Source organism: Macaca nemestrina, chromosome 9, assembly GCF_043159975.1.
Source record: "Macaca nemestrina isolate mMacNem1 chromosome 9, mMacNem.hap1, whole genome shotgun sequence".
NCBI lineage: Eukaryota > Metazoa > Chordata > Mammalia > Primates > Cercopithecidae > Macaca > Macaca nemestrina.
Window position 1 is genome coordinate 56,036,869 of NC_092133.1, and position 14,996 is coordinate 56,051,864.

At 40.3% G+C, this 14,996-nt stretch overlaps 1 long non-coding RNA gene across 1 annotated transcript in view; it reads left to right on the forward strand.

Annotated features, from left to right (window-relative positions):
* The first annotated feature begins 14,490 nt into the window (after nucleotides 1-14,490).
* LOC139356237 (uncharacterized) overlaps nucleotides 14,491-14,996 on the forward strand; it is a 102,130-nt gene continuing 101,624 nt past the window's right edge. The window contains exon 1 of the long non-coding RNA XR_011607774.1: nucleotides 14,491-14,548. This is a non-coding gene — a long non-coding RNA (uncharacterized lncRNA). The remainder of the gene's footprint in view (nucleotides 14,549-14,996) is intronic.

Genomic DNA, 14,996 nt, shown 5'->3' on the forward strand with positions numbered 1-14,996 from the left:
GAATGGGGTAGTATAGGAAAAGGTACCAAATGAACATAGGTAATTGAATTATGCAGGTTTTGTTTTTACTTTATTGTGATATAGTTATAATTTCAGGCCCCATAACATTGCCTGGAATAAATATTTATTGGAGTCTATGACAAAATAAATTTTAGAGACTATATTGTAAGGAAAATGAAATATTTTCTCTCATCCATTGCTAGGTTCATGACTAAAGCACTTATAACAAAAGACAAATTAACAAGAGAAAAGCATATGCATTTATTTAATGTAAGTTTTACTTTACATGGGAGTCTTCAAAAATGAAGACTGTCCCAAAGAGGGAAAGCTGAGTAGTATTATGCTTAAGTTTGATGAAGAGGGAACAGTCATGGAGAAAGATGACTGGACAAAGGGGGTATGATGTTATGGTAATAAACTGGGGATAATGTAGCAATCTCATTTGTCAAATTATTCTCTGTCTTCCTTTCTTTAGAGATAAGAACATTCCTTTCCTCCACATATAGGATAGGCACCGCTTACATGAGGGTCTTATGACCTACTTCAGGAGAAGATCAGGGAATTCTTCTACAGCCTGCTTCAGGGGGAAGGGCAGGAGAAGGTCAGAGAGATCTTCCTGCTTCCGCAGTTTTTTTCTCAAATGCCAAGGTGCCATATTTTGGGGTAGTGTCTCTACTGAAGTTTTTATTTGTTTTAACTATGGGAAACAATCAATTAACTATTAATTATAAATATTTATAACATATAAATAATCGATTAACTATTAAAGAAATACTTTTTAACCTTCATTTATTTAATATGATTATTTCATATATTTTTATTATTTCTGTTGATAACTTTTTATGATTTGGCTTCTTAAGATAACTTTATTGGATGGTAAAAGCACCAAACATAGTATAATTTTATAGGTAATAATTTTTCATCTTTGCAAATAAACTTCCAGTAGTTCCCATTGGTTATTCATTCCTTTAATAAAGCAATATTTGAATATTTAAATAACGCTTGAAAAAAATAATGTTTGCAGCAGTAATTTATGGAAATGAATTACTAGCCACTTAAGTGCTGCTCTTTGAAATTTCGTTCTTGAATATGGTGAATTTTCAGTTTTATTCTTATGTGTTGACATAATAGTTACAGAAATAAATTGCATTTTGTAGATTGTAATTAAAATGTTGTTTTCCTCTTCTTTTATTGAGAAGATTAGAGAGAATTCCTTGCTTTTGGTTTGGAAATATTTACTCTGTTTCAAAGAATAGAAACTGTCTCCTTAAGAAAAACCATAGAAGAAAAACCACAAAAATTGCTTTTTCTTTTGAGACAGGGTCTCACTCTGTTGCCCAGGTTGGAGTGCGGTGGCACGATCATGGCTCATTGCAATCTCTTCCATCCAAGCTCATGCAGTTCTCTCACTTCAGCCTCCCTAGTAGCTGGGACCACAGTTATGCACCACCACACCCAGCTTATTATTATTATTTTTTTAATTATTTGTAGAGACACGGCCTCTCTATGTTGCCCAGACTGGTCTTGAACTCCTGGGCTCAAGCAATACTCCCGCCTAGGCCTCCCAAGGTGTTCGGATTACTGGTGTGAGTCACTGCACCTGGCCTCATTCTTTTTTTAATTAAAGAGAAAGAAATCAGCATTTACTTCTTGTATAAGAAGGAAATATAGTTTCATTCCAGTTAATAAGAATACATGCTCTTTTACAAAAGACTGCCAACTAAATAAATGTAGAAGAGGTGATGTAATTACAAAGTCAGCATTCTGCACACCCTTCTGCCCCATGAAATAACAGACACAGGCGAAGGACATCAGTACATGCTAAATAACTCAGTGAAAGGTTGTTGGGAAAAGGGACATTACCACGTTGCCAAAGCATTCCCCTAAGATAAAGAGAAAACGGTATCTTTACTAGGAAACAGCCTAACAGTTATCATCTTAACCAACTCACCTAATTTAGCAATACAAGTAATGGGATAGGGAAATATTGTGTGACTATTACTGGGATGCAATATGAATTACACAGTGTCATCTATGAAATATGTATGACAAAAATGTTTAACCCAAATTGAACCAGATCTTTAGATGTAATTTCTAGTTTATGGTAAATAAAGGTGATAGAGCATCAAGTTGAACACATCATAAACAGTAAATCAAATCCAGAAGGTAAGATATTCTACAACACAATGACCTGGACTCTTAAAATACTCATCATCAAAGAAGAAGTGGGGCAATTTCTAGATGAAAAGATATTTAAGAGACATAACAACCAAATGCAGTAGAGAAACTTGATTGCTTCCTACTTTGGAGGAAAAAAAACAGCTATAGGAGACTTTTTGAGATTGTTGGAGAAATTGGAAGGTTGACTGTGTATTGGATGATAAAGAGGAATTAGTATTATTTTTTTACATGTGATAATGGTACTGTAGTTATGTAGGATAATTTTCTACTTTTACTGTATTTATGTAGGATAATTTTCTTACTTTTAGCAGATGCATGCTGAAGAGGTGTTGCCTGTAACTTCTTTTGAAATGATTTCTCAAACAAAAATATAAATATGTATACAAACATACATATAAAAATATTTTTAAGTGGCAAAATGTAAAAAAATTGCTGAATATAATGATAGGCATATGAATGATTATTGTACTATTCTTTCAACCTTTCATATTTAAAATTTTTCATAATAAAAACATGGGTGGAGGGGAAACTTCAATTTTTATTTTAATGAACTAGGCATTATTTCCTACAGCCTATATCATCATATGGGAGACTTAAGAATATGTAGGAACTCTGTAGCCCAGAGGAAAATTGGAAGGGAGGTAAGGGATTTAGTCTGTTAGCATTGCATGCATCTATGGACCAAGTTCCTTGCATAAAACTAGAAGCTTTCTCTGAACAGAGGTAGCTCTTGGCATAAGTCCGTGGGAGAAAATAATTCTCTCAGATGCCAAAATTATCTATGAATATAGATATAAGTAGGAAGAAAAGACAGGCTCAAGACTCCGAGGTGTCACCTTCAAGTGATTTTATTGCTCTGGATCATTGCTCAGCTTGATAAATACTAGGAATCTTGGCGAGTTTTGAGTTGAAAGTACCCTATAGATATCACTGCAGCTTACTGAATTCCACAGTGAAATGATCTTAAATAACATTAGTTTGAGTCCTAAGAAATTGCAGATATGTGACCCTTGTTGACCAACAAAAACAGAAATTTCATGTGGTTCTACTTAGTACTTCACGCTCCTCTACAACATCCTTGACAAAGGGTCACCCATTCTCTTCATATACAAGAGAAAGGTTCCAGAAGTTCATTTCATTTTCTGACAGACTTATTAGGATAGTCTTCCTTACATCCAGATGACATTTACCACCAGCCTGTCTCCATTATTCAACTTGCTCCTTGACTCTTCAATTTTTTTTTTTTTTGAGACGGAGTTTTGCTCTTGTTGCCTAGGCTGGAGTGCAATGGCACGATCTCGGCTCACTGCAACCTCTGCCTCTGTCACTGCAACCTCTGCCTCCCCGGTTCAAGCAATTCTTCTGCCTCGGGCTTCCGAGTAGCTGGGATTACAGGTGCCCGCCACCACACCCGGTTAATTTTTGTATTTTTAGTGGAGACGGGGTTTCTCTATGTTGGCCAGGCTGTTCTCAAACTCCTTACCTCAAGTGAGCCTCCTGCCTCGGACTCACAAAGTGCTGGGATTACAGGAATAAATCAGGGCGCCCAGCAGACCCTTCAATTTTTTTTTTTTTTTTTTTTTAAGACGGAGTCTCACTCTGTCGCCAAGGTTGGAGTGCAGTGGCGCGATCTCTGCTCACTGCAACCTCCACCTCCTGGGTTCACGCCATTCTCCTGCCTCAGCCTCCTGAGTAGCTGGGACTACAGGCGCCCGCCACCATGCCCGGCTAGTTGTTTTTGCATTTTTAGTAGAGACGGGATTTCACTGTGTTAGCCAGGATAGTCTCGATCTCCTGACCGCGTGATCCGCCCGTCTCGGCCTCCCAAAGTGCTGGGATTACAGGCGTGAGCCACCTCGCCCTGTCTGACTCTTCAAATTTTTGAAAGCAGTTCTCATGCTCTGCGAAGTTTCCCCTTCTCTGTATTAAACATCTATGGCTCCTTCAGTCATTCCTTTATCTAATACAATCTTAAGTTCTTTCATTATCATCTTTGAATTTCTCCCGGAGAAGCTTCCATTCATGGATGACCTGGTGTTCCTCACGTTGGATCTATTGTTCTAGACCAGATCTATTATTGTGGACTGAATAACTCCTTGTTGTGAGGGGGGCAGCTGTTCCTGTGCATCCTATGTTGCTTAGTAGCATCCTTGGCCTTTAAGGCTGGATGCCAGTAGTACCACTCCCCTTTCCCCTGATTTGACACCAAAAATATCTACAAATGTCTCCTGTGGGACAAACTGCCCTTAGTTGAGAATTGCTCGTCTAGCCACCAGAAAATAACATAGTTATTATTCCAAATGTAACAAATACTTCAATTTTCCATCGGAAAAACAAGGGACTCTTGCAGTTTGGGAAGAATTGATTGCTCTTCATAACAGAGGAAAGAAAATTTATAGTTTAAGAGGATGCGGTGAGGGTGAGAGGAGGAAGAGGGGGCATACTCAGAAGGAAGTCCTGTTTTTCTGCCTAAGGGGATTTCAGTACACAAATGTCTATTATGAGATTTTTAGAATTTGCTGCTGTGTTTATTCTGTAACAATTTATAATCAAGTTTACTATATTTTGGAAAGCTTTGGGTCAGGTTTTATGTTTTGTGAACCAAAGAGGGAGGCTCAGTTTCTGATCTGGGCTGATGCAGTGAAAATGCAAACAAATTATGTACAACAGGAGCCCAGAGACAGCGGAATCTACAGAATTCTCGTGGAGGACTTTGACCTTTTGTGAGGTATGTACTGTAGATTCAAACCAATCTGATCAGGTTCTTTTTTCTTTTTCCCCCTCTTCCAGCCGCCGAGATGCAGTCTTGCTTTGTCACCCAGGCTGGAGTGCAGTGGCACCATCTCAGCTCACTGCAACCTCTGCCTCCCGGTTTCAAGCAATTCTCCTGCCTCAGCCTCCCGAGTAGCTGGGATTATAGGCGCCCACCACCACTGCACCCTGCTAATTTTTGCATTTTTAGTAGAGATGGGGGTTTTACTATGTTGGCCAGGGTGGTCTCAAGCTCCTGACCTAGTGATCCGCCCGCCACTGCCTCTTAAAGTGCTGGGATTACAGGTGTGAGCCACCATTGCCCAGGTTCTTAAGAACCTGTGTAATCCCACCTGATATGCCTGTATTATGTACATCCTAACCATCAAAGCAGGGGAGGACTATAACTTCTCTTATTTATATTTCTGTTTATATGCACTAGTGTTTTTCTCCCAGCCACATTACGGTGATGATTCCTTCTATTAATATATGTATCTTTTGTGAGAAGTATTATTTAATAGTCAAAAGAACTGACTCTGAAGTTAGACTGCTTGAAATCAAATCATGGCATCATCACTTTTCTCTGCTACTATGCAATGCTACTTCCTTAAGCTTCACTTTCCTCATCTTTAAAATAAGGACAATAAATCTCATGGGGATACTTCTGAGGATTAAATGAATTAGTGTACACAGTACATAGCAGAATCTGAAAAAGCATAAGCCCTCCATAAATGTTGGCTACTATTATTTAGTCTGTACTCATCTAAAATGTGTGTTTTCTTCCACATGTGCTAACTCTAATACTTCTGTCATCCTGGGTTATATTAGGCCATTCTTGCATTGCTATAAAGAAATTATCTGAGACTGGATAAATTGTTTAAAAAGAGGTGTAATTGGCTCATGTTTCTGCAGGCTGTACAGGAAACATAGTGCTGACATCTGCTTCTGGGAAGGCCTCAGGAAACTTGCAATCATGGCAGAAGGGGAAACAGAAGCAGGCATCTCACCTACTGAAAGCAGGAGCAAGAGCAAGAGTACAGGGGTGGGAGGTGCCACCCTTTTTTTTTTTAATGGAATTTCACTCTTGTTGCACAGGCTGGAGTACAATGGCACGATCTCAGCTCACTGCAACCTCCACCTCCGGTTCAAGTGGTTCTCCAGCCTCAGCCTCCTGAGCAACTGGGATTACAGGCGCCTGCCACTACACAGGGCTAATTTTTGTGTGTGTGTGTGTGTTTTTTAGTAGAGATGGGGTTTTGCCATGTTGGCCAGGTTGGTCTTGAACTCCTGACCTCAGGTGATCTGCCCGTCTCAGCCTCCCAAAGTGCTGGGATTATAGGTGTAAGCCACTGTGCCCAGCCAAGTTTTGTATTTTTAATAGAGACAGGGTTTCACCATGTTGCCCAGACTGGTTTTGAACTCCTGACCTCAGGAGATCCACCCGCCTTGGCCTCCCAAAGTGCTGGGATTACAGGTGTAAGCCATCATGCCTGGCCAGTGCTACACATTTTTAAACAACCAGATCTCCTGTGAGCTCAGAGTGAGAGCTCACTTATCACCAAGGCACTGGTCCAAGTCATCCACGGGGGATCCACCCCCATCCAAAGACGTCTCACAATTTCCCACCTCCAACATTGGGGATTACATTCTAACATGACATTTAGGTGGGGACACATATTCAGACTGTATCATTGGTTTATGCTGTGTTTTGTTTTGGTTTTGGGGTTTGTTTGTTTTGGCTCTAAGTGCAGAAATTTACATTCATCTCTTCTTAATTTCGTCTTGATGAGAGTATGCCACCTGGTAATCAGATAACTTTGGTTTCAATTTCAATCTACCTACCTCTTACCACAATTGTAAGAATTAACTATAAATAATATGTGGTAAAGACCAAGTCAGTTGTTCTCATCTGGGAGTAATTTTACCTCCCTGGTGACATTTGGCAATGTTTGGAGACATTTTTGCTTGTCGCAATTGGGAGCTGCCACTAGTATCTAGTGGGTAGAGGCCAGGGATGCTGTCAACCATCTTACAATGTGCTGGACAGATCCTCACAAGAAAAAATTATCCAGCCCCAAATGTTAATAAGATCGAGGTTGAGAAACCTGCATTAAATTGAAAATGTTAGTTTTTATCTACTCTAGCACCAAACAAGCCTGATGAACTAATTTTGAATTCTGATTCTGTCCTCTAATACATTATCTCCTTCTTCCTGCTTTGGATTATGCTTAAATTTGACCAGCATGCCATCCACATCTTCATCCAAAGTATTAACAGAAATAGCATATAAGGACAAAGTCCTCCAGTCAGGTTGCTGTTGAGCCAGTATACATGGCCATTGAGCAGGAGTGCACTGATATGAATCTGCTGGAGTTTAATTCCCATGTCTATTGATTAACTACCATGTGACCATGGAAAAGTTATTTAATGAATGTGTGCCTCAGCTTCCTTACCTGTAAGGTAAAGAAAGAGTAATGATACTCCCATAGAGTTGGAGTGAGTATTAAATGGAATTAAAGCATACAAACCATTCAGTCTGATGACTAGCCCATAGGAAGTGTTCAGTGTTAACCAATCATTGAATATTCTTTGTTGTTAATGTTGCTGTTGTTAGAGACAGAGTCTTGCTCTGTTGCTCAGGCTGGAGTGCAGGGCAGTGGTGCGACCATGGCTTATTGCGGCCTCAAACTCCTGGGCTCAAGTGATCCTTCCACCTCAGCCTCTTGAGTAGCTAGAATTACAGGTGTGCACCACCAAACACACCCAGCTAATTTTTAAAATTTTTTGTAGAGATTGGGGTCCCACTATGTTGCCCAGGCTGGTCTCAAACTCCTGGCCTCAAGCAATCCTCCCTCCTTGGCTTCACAAAGTGTTGGGATTACAGGTGTGAGCCACTGTGCCTGGCTGAGTATTCATTAGTTGTACTTGTTCAGGAGTTGTATATTCCCTGCTCTGTAGCTCAATCAATAACATTATGATACTATTTGTCATATGCCTTGAAATCCTCTCATAATACACATTTTACTAAAAATATTCTCTAATGACTTCATTTCTTTCCTTCCTTCTTTCGGTGGTGTGTGTTTGTTTGTTTGTTTTTTGAAATGGAGTCTCACTCTGTCACTCAGGCTAGAGTCCAGTGGCTCGATCTTAGCTCACTGCAACCTCTGCCTCCAGGTTCAAGTGATTCTTCTGCCTCAGCCTCTGGAGCAGATGGGACTACAGGTGTGCACCACCACACCCGGCTAATTTTTGTATTTGTTTTTTAATAGAGACGGTGTTTCACCATATTGGCCAGGCTGGTCTCGAACTCCTGACCTAGTGATCCGCCCACCTCAGCCTCCCAAAGTGCTGGGATTACAGGCATGAGCCACCGCGTCCTGCCCTTTCTGTGTTTTTAAAAGACAACTGTCAGAACTTCAGAAGCCTGAGCTTTTACTACCTTAAATATTCTCTTTGAAACGACTGTAGGAAAATGTCCTAAAAATTTAATGAGACAATGCATGTAAACCACTTATCACTGAAATGGCCACATCCAATGCTTTCAAAAATGTCAACTCATTGTTATTAAAAGTATCACTACTCTTTTTTTTTTTTTTTTTTTTTTTTTTGAGACAGAGTCTCGCTGTGTCGCCCAGGCTGGAGTACAGTGGCGCGGTCTCGGCTCACTGCAAGTTCCGCCTCCCGGGTTCAAGCGATTCTCCTGCCTCAGCCTCCCGAGTAGCTGGGACTACAGGCGCCTGCCACCTCGCCCGGCTAATTTTTTGTATTTTCAGTAGAGACGGGGTTTCACCGTGTTAGCCAGGAGGGTCTCCATCTCCTGGCCTCGTGATCCGCCCCCCTCGGCCTCCCAAAGTGCTGGGATTACAAGCTGGAGCCACCGCGCCCGGCCTTTTTTTTTTTTTTTTTTTTTTTTTTTTTTAAGATCTTATTTGGTTACACTGGATTTCTCAGTCATGAATATGCAGGATAGTGAGACCCTTCTTTTGAAGAGGTGTTCAAAATATTTTAAACCGCCAGTGCATTAGCCTGAGTTTCCTATTTGAGAGAAGTGTTTGGGTTGAGAATCCTTAGAAAAGTGGCCAAGGGAGTCCAAGGTAGGGCTTAGGTGATGCGGGGGAAGAGCCACTGTCAAGGGATGGAGCTTGAATGTTGTAAAAAGATGGAGCTGGCCTTGGAGTTCTAGAGCCTTAAAAGAAGGAAGGCCTGAGTAAGACAGGGAACCAGAGCTCCATAGAAAGGCAAGATTAGAGAGGTGTAAGACCAAGAGCTGAGCCTCAGTCTCCCGCTGACCCCGCACCTCTAGCAGTGGCACAGTGCGAGAAAGCAGAGCTGACAGCCGCGCAGGCGCAGGTGTACTCTTCAGGTGTGCCAGGACGACTGCTTCCAGAAGACACCGCGGGCCCAGAGGACGCTGGGAAAGACGACTAGGCACTTTCTGCAGATGCCAGTGCTTCATTGCCCACTGCAACTGCCTTCTCCTGGGTATTGGGATCAGACAGCGGTGAGTCAATAGATGACTGCATCTACGAGTAAATAAACACACAGGGCTGATAGTCCGATGGCATCTTCAGAGGCACAGGTACAAAAAGGGACCTGGCTGGCCTCAGGCTTGTCCACCTGGATCCTTGAGGTGCAGGTGGGACAGAGAAAGCCTCAGAGGATGAAGGAGGTGATCTGCTGAAAAGACCATTTTTAAATTTTGTTACATGATAAACTCATATGACGTAAAACAGCATTCTATCCATTTAAAAGGGTACACTTTAGTGTCATTAAGTATCTTCACAAGCCATTTTTATTGTTAAAATAAATTTTAACAAAAAAAAATTATTGAAGTCTTACAGTGTTATGGTGCAACACTATTAATAAAATTCAGAGTGCTTATCCTGGCTTACAATGAGTTGCTTTGACCTTCCTGCAAGATTGGAAAGTATTCCTTCTTCAAAATAGTATCTGTTGAGTTTAATTTACATTTCTTTTCCCTGGTGATTAGTGATATTGAGCATTGTTTCATGTTTGTTGGCCATTTGTATATCTTCTTTTGAGAAATGTCTGTTCACATCATTTGCCCACTTTTTAATGGGATTGGTTTTTCCTTGCTGACTTTTTTTGAGTGCCCAGTAGATTTCGGATATTAGTCCTTTATTGGAGTATAGTTTGCAAATATTTTTTCCTATTCTGTTGGTTACTTGTTTTCTCTGGTAATTATTTTGCTGTCCAGAAGCTTTTCTGTTTAATTGGGTCCCATTAATTCATTTTTGTTTTTGTTGTCTTTGCTTTTGGGGGCTCATTGGTCACCGTTGGACTAGTTGCAACAGAGAGCACATCACTCAGCCCAGAGAAAGGGTGAGAATGCCTTTTACAAAGGGTAGTTGCATCTTGTTAGGAATAAGGTGTTGTATGGAAATTTACATATGTGTAAAAGGATGAGTAGCCAGAAAGTGAACAGTGCAGACTTTTAAACTATGGCTCTTAGCAGCCAATTTGCAGGAATCTCAAAGGGCAGAGGAATATTTGAAGTTTGTCGTGTGTCAGCAAAACCAGGCAGTAAGAAATGCTGCAATTGTTATGAGGAAACTTCAGACAAATTAAATTGAGCAAACTTTAATTGAGTAAAGAATGATTCATGAACTATGCAGCCCACAGAACCAGAACAGGTTCAGAGTGACTCTGGGGCTGCCACATGATAAGACAATATTTATGTGTTGAAGATGAAAGTGAGGTTTAGAAATAGCTGAATTGGTTATTGCTTGGTGTTTGCCTTATGTCAACATGATTTTAATAGTTGGCAGCCTATGATTGGCCAAACCCTGTAATTGGTACAAGAGTAGGTTACAGTCTGTTTATACATCCAGTTAGATTATTTTCACTATGTATGGAGAGAACTTCAGGCCAAACTTAAATAAGAAGGTAGCTTTAGTCTAAACTTAAATTAACAAGGTGAAGACCTAAAGGAAGAGAGGGAACATGCCTGGCAGGGGAATATCTAGGGGTTAGGGGAATGTGAATTCCAGGAAACAAAGTGCAAGGTCCTTGAGACAGAACCATCCTAACGTGTTTGAGAAAAACCCAGGAGGTTAATTTTATGGGGCGGGAGTAAGCAAGAGAGAGCATGAGAGCACTTGCATGCCACAGAAAAGATTTTGGATTTTGTTTTGAATGAGATAGAAAGTCATTTAATGGTTTTTCCCCACCCCACTCTCCTTTGTGGTGAGGAGAAAGTGGACAGCGATGTAGATCAAACATAAATGGCCGCAATTGTTGAAGCTGATGATGAGAAGGTATGGGAGTTTTATTACATTATTATCCTTTCTTTTGTATTTGTTTGAAATTTTTCATAATAAAAATAAAACAATCAAGAACCCTTCACTGCTGTGTTAAAAGTAGATGGAAGAGGGGCAAGTGTAGAAGTAAAGGGGATCAGTTAGAAGCCTCCTAGACTTATCCAGGGAAGGCTAGGGATGTTTACACTGAAGGTGTTGAGAAGTGGGTGGATTCTGGATATATTTTTAAAGGGGAAGTAGAAAGGATTGGTTAATTAGCTGGTTGTGGTGGCACGGGCATCTTGGGTGTTCCCAGCTACCCAGGAGGCTGAGGTGAAAGAATCACCTGAGCCCAGAAGGTCAAGGTTGCAGTGAGCTGTGATCACGCCACCAACGCACTGCAGCCTAGATGACAGAGTGAGACTCTGTCTCAAAAACAAAACAAACAAAAAAAGAAAACAAAAGAAAGAAAGGACTGCTTAAAGGATTTGGATGAGGAATGGGAGAGAAACAAGAATTAAGGATGACCGAGCACCTGGGAAAAAGGAGTTGCTACAAAATGAGATGGGAAAAAAAGGAGACGCCTTATTTGCCATAAGCCTAGTCTTTTTTTCATAAGGTTAGGTTTTTCTTTGTATAACTCCTTTACATAAGTTGACTTCCAATAGGAAGCCATGTTTAGATTTAAACATGGCCTTAAAGAAAAAAATGAAAAAGCAAGAGCTTTGCTACCATTAGTTGAGAATCCAAAGTTTAGTTTTAGTCTTGTAAACTTTTAGATGTATATTAAAGTAAGTGTTGATGTCAAGTAAACCATTGGGTATAAGAATCTGAGGATCAGGGGAAGGTTAGGGCTAGAGATATGAATTTGGAGCTGGAAGTATATAAATAGTATTTAAAGTCGGGTGACTAGATGATACCGCCAATTCTAATTCTCTAATATTCTGTAATTCTATTGGAAAAAGAGAACCCTCCTTCTACAAAAAGTTTGCATGCACATATGTGCACATTTGTTTTGTTGTTGTTGTTGTTTCAGATGGAGTCTTACTCTGTTGCCCAGGCTGGAATGCAGTGGCGCCATTTTGGCTCACTGCAACCTCCGCCTCCTGGGTTTAAGCAATTCTCCAGCCTCAGCCTCCCGAGTAACTGGGATTACAGGCACCTGCCACCATACCTGGATAATTTTTGTATATTTAGTAGAGACGGGGTTTCGCCATGTTGGCCAGACTGGTCTCGAACTCCTGACCTCAGGTGATCCACCCACCTTAGCCTCCCACAGAGCTGGGATTACAGGCATGAGCCACCATACCTGGCCACACATACACACACACACACACAGTCAGTTCTCTGAATGTAGAAACAATAGATTATCTGAAAAACGTACTCAGAACTTGGAGTGCACACATATTAATCACTTTTATTAGGGTTTCCAAGTGTCATTTAATAAATTGTTTGGTCTTGGGCAACACCAAATGGAGTCCACTTGTTCTGGCAGCATGAAAGGAAATAATTTTACATCTTGAAGGGTACAATGGGAGATAAATAAGTCATTCTCTTTTTCAATGTCAGTAATCTCAGCAGTTTCATTTAATATAAATTGTTTAGTGTATGAATATGCTAGTCACCCTTCTAATAACCTGCCAGTGAAGATGCCCATAATTATTTAAACCGAAAACCACATGTGAGAGCTATGAGAGTCACATTGTACTTTCTCGAGTCTGAACCTGTTGAGTATTATGCTCCATGGGTTCTTCTAGATTTCTTTCCCCACAGATAATCCGTGTTGTCCAAACTGGCTGATCATTATAATTGCTAGCAATGATTCTTGGGTCCCAGCTTTAGAAACTCCAAGTTAATGTGTCTAGGGTGGAGCCGAGGAATTTGTTTTTCACAAGTGCTCATGTTTGGGAAATACTGCTAAACAGTTTCAAGTAGCATTTGATTCTTTCTCTCGAGATGTGCGTCCTAAGCCTCATTCTCCTGCCCTATTCCAAAGTATTTTTTTACTTCTGCTTTCCTTTTGCTGTTGGCAGCAGGGAGCCAAAATCACAGATAAGATGGGGTGGGCTATGGAGGTGCTAAGTTCAAGTTGTGGGGACTCTTACCCTAACCCCCCAAGTTACTCTCAATCTGGTCACCTTCCATAAGCCTAGGTTTCTCTTTGTATAAGTCCTTTATGCAAGTAGGCCTCCAACAGGATTTAGTTTTAAACACAATTATAGAGAAGAAACAGAAAAAGGAAGAATCTTGCTATCATAATTGAGGATCCCACTACCCTCCTGAAGCCAGAGACAATGATTTAGATATTTTGGGAAGATGAATTGTAGGGTTGACAAATAGAGTAATTCTGAGGTTTTTTTCTTCTTTGAGGGGCTCGCCAGGTAATTTTCTCCCATTCAAGGTAATGAAGTTCCTAAATTCTATCTACGAATGTCTTAGGAGTGTCTATGGATCTCATGCTGGGAATCTCTGCCGAAAATCTATTTTCCACAGTCAAGCCAGAGTGAAAATGTGAAAAATATAAATCAGAGCATATCCTTCCCCTGTTAATACTCTTCAGTGGCTTTCTCTTGCACTTAGAAACCAGACTTCTTCTTTTTCCTTTTTCTTTTCTTTTTCCTTTTTTTTTTTTTTTTTTTTTTTTTGAGATGAAGTTTCACTCTTGTTGCCTAGGCTGGAGTGCAGTGGCATGATCTCGGCTCACTGCAACCTCCGCCTCCCAGGTTCAAGCGATTCTCCTGCCTTAGCCTCCCAAGTAGCTGGGATTACAGGCACCTGCCACTACACCTGGCTAATTTTTGTATATTTAGTAGAGACGGGGTTTCACCATGTTGACTGGGCTGGTCTTGAACTTCTGACCTCAGGTGATCCACCTGCTTCGGCCTCCAAAGTGCTGGGATTACAGGTGTGAACCACCGTGCCCGGCCGAAACCAGACTTTTTCAATACTTACCTTCCCCAAATCCCTCCATGAGTTGTCCCATGTTCACCTCTCATCGCATAACTCTCTCTTGCTTACTCCCTCTACTCCTACCATACTACAGAGCTACACACACTGGCCTTCTTTATCTACTTTAAGGCCTTTTTACTACTGTTTTCTGCACCTGCAATATTTTCCCTCAATCTTCACAGGTCTGATTTTATTGTCATAGTTTAGTCTCAGGTATGATAGCACCTTTTTATTTTCTGCATAATGCTTATTGTTAGCCAGTATTTTTCTGTTTATTAATTTGTCTACTGATTTACTTTTTGTCTTCTCTCACTAGAATTTATAAAACATCCATGAGAACAGGGATCTTATTGGATTCAATGAAATACCAGTGTCTAGAATCAAGTCTGGCTCAAGGTGCTCACTCAGTAAGTATTTGCTGAATCAATAAATGAATAAACAGGAGAGAAATTGGCAAGACTGATAAGGACCAAACTGATAAAGGTGGCTATCTCAGAGATGGGGGTGGTGAGATTGGAGGGGAAGAGGAAAACGCTTACACATGTTTTACTTTATATTATTTTCCACCACAAAAGGAGAAAAATGATTATACGTGATTTTAAATTTCCTTTTTGGGTTTTAACTTATTTTTCAAATTTTCTAAAATAAACACTTTTTACTTGGAAATTAGGAAAGTGAAATACAGTAAAAATAGCATATAATTACTTACCAAGTTTTGCATTTTTGGAGCATGGTAGCCTACACATTGTTGTACAAATGCCATTGCTTTTTTTTTTTTTTTTTTTTTTTTACAAAGGACCTACTCATCTGTTTTGGTGTAAAGCCACATATTAGAATACTTTCTCGATAGGTAAC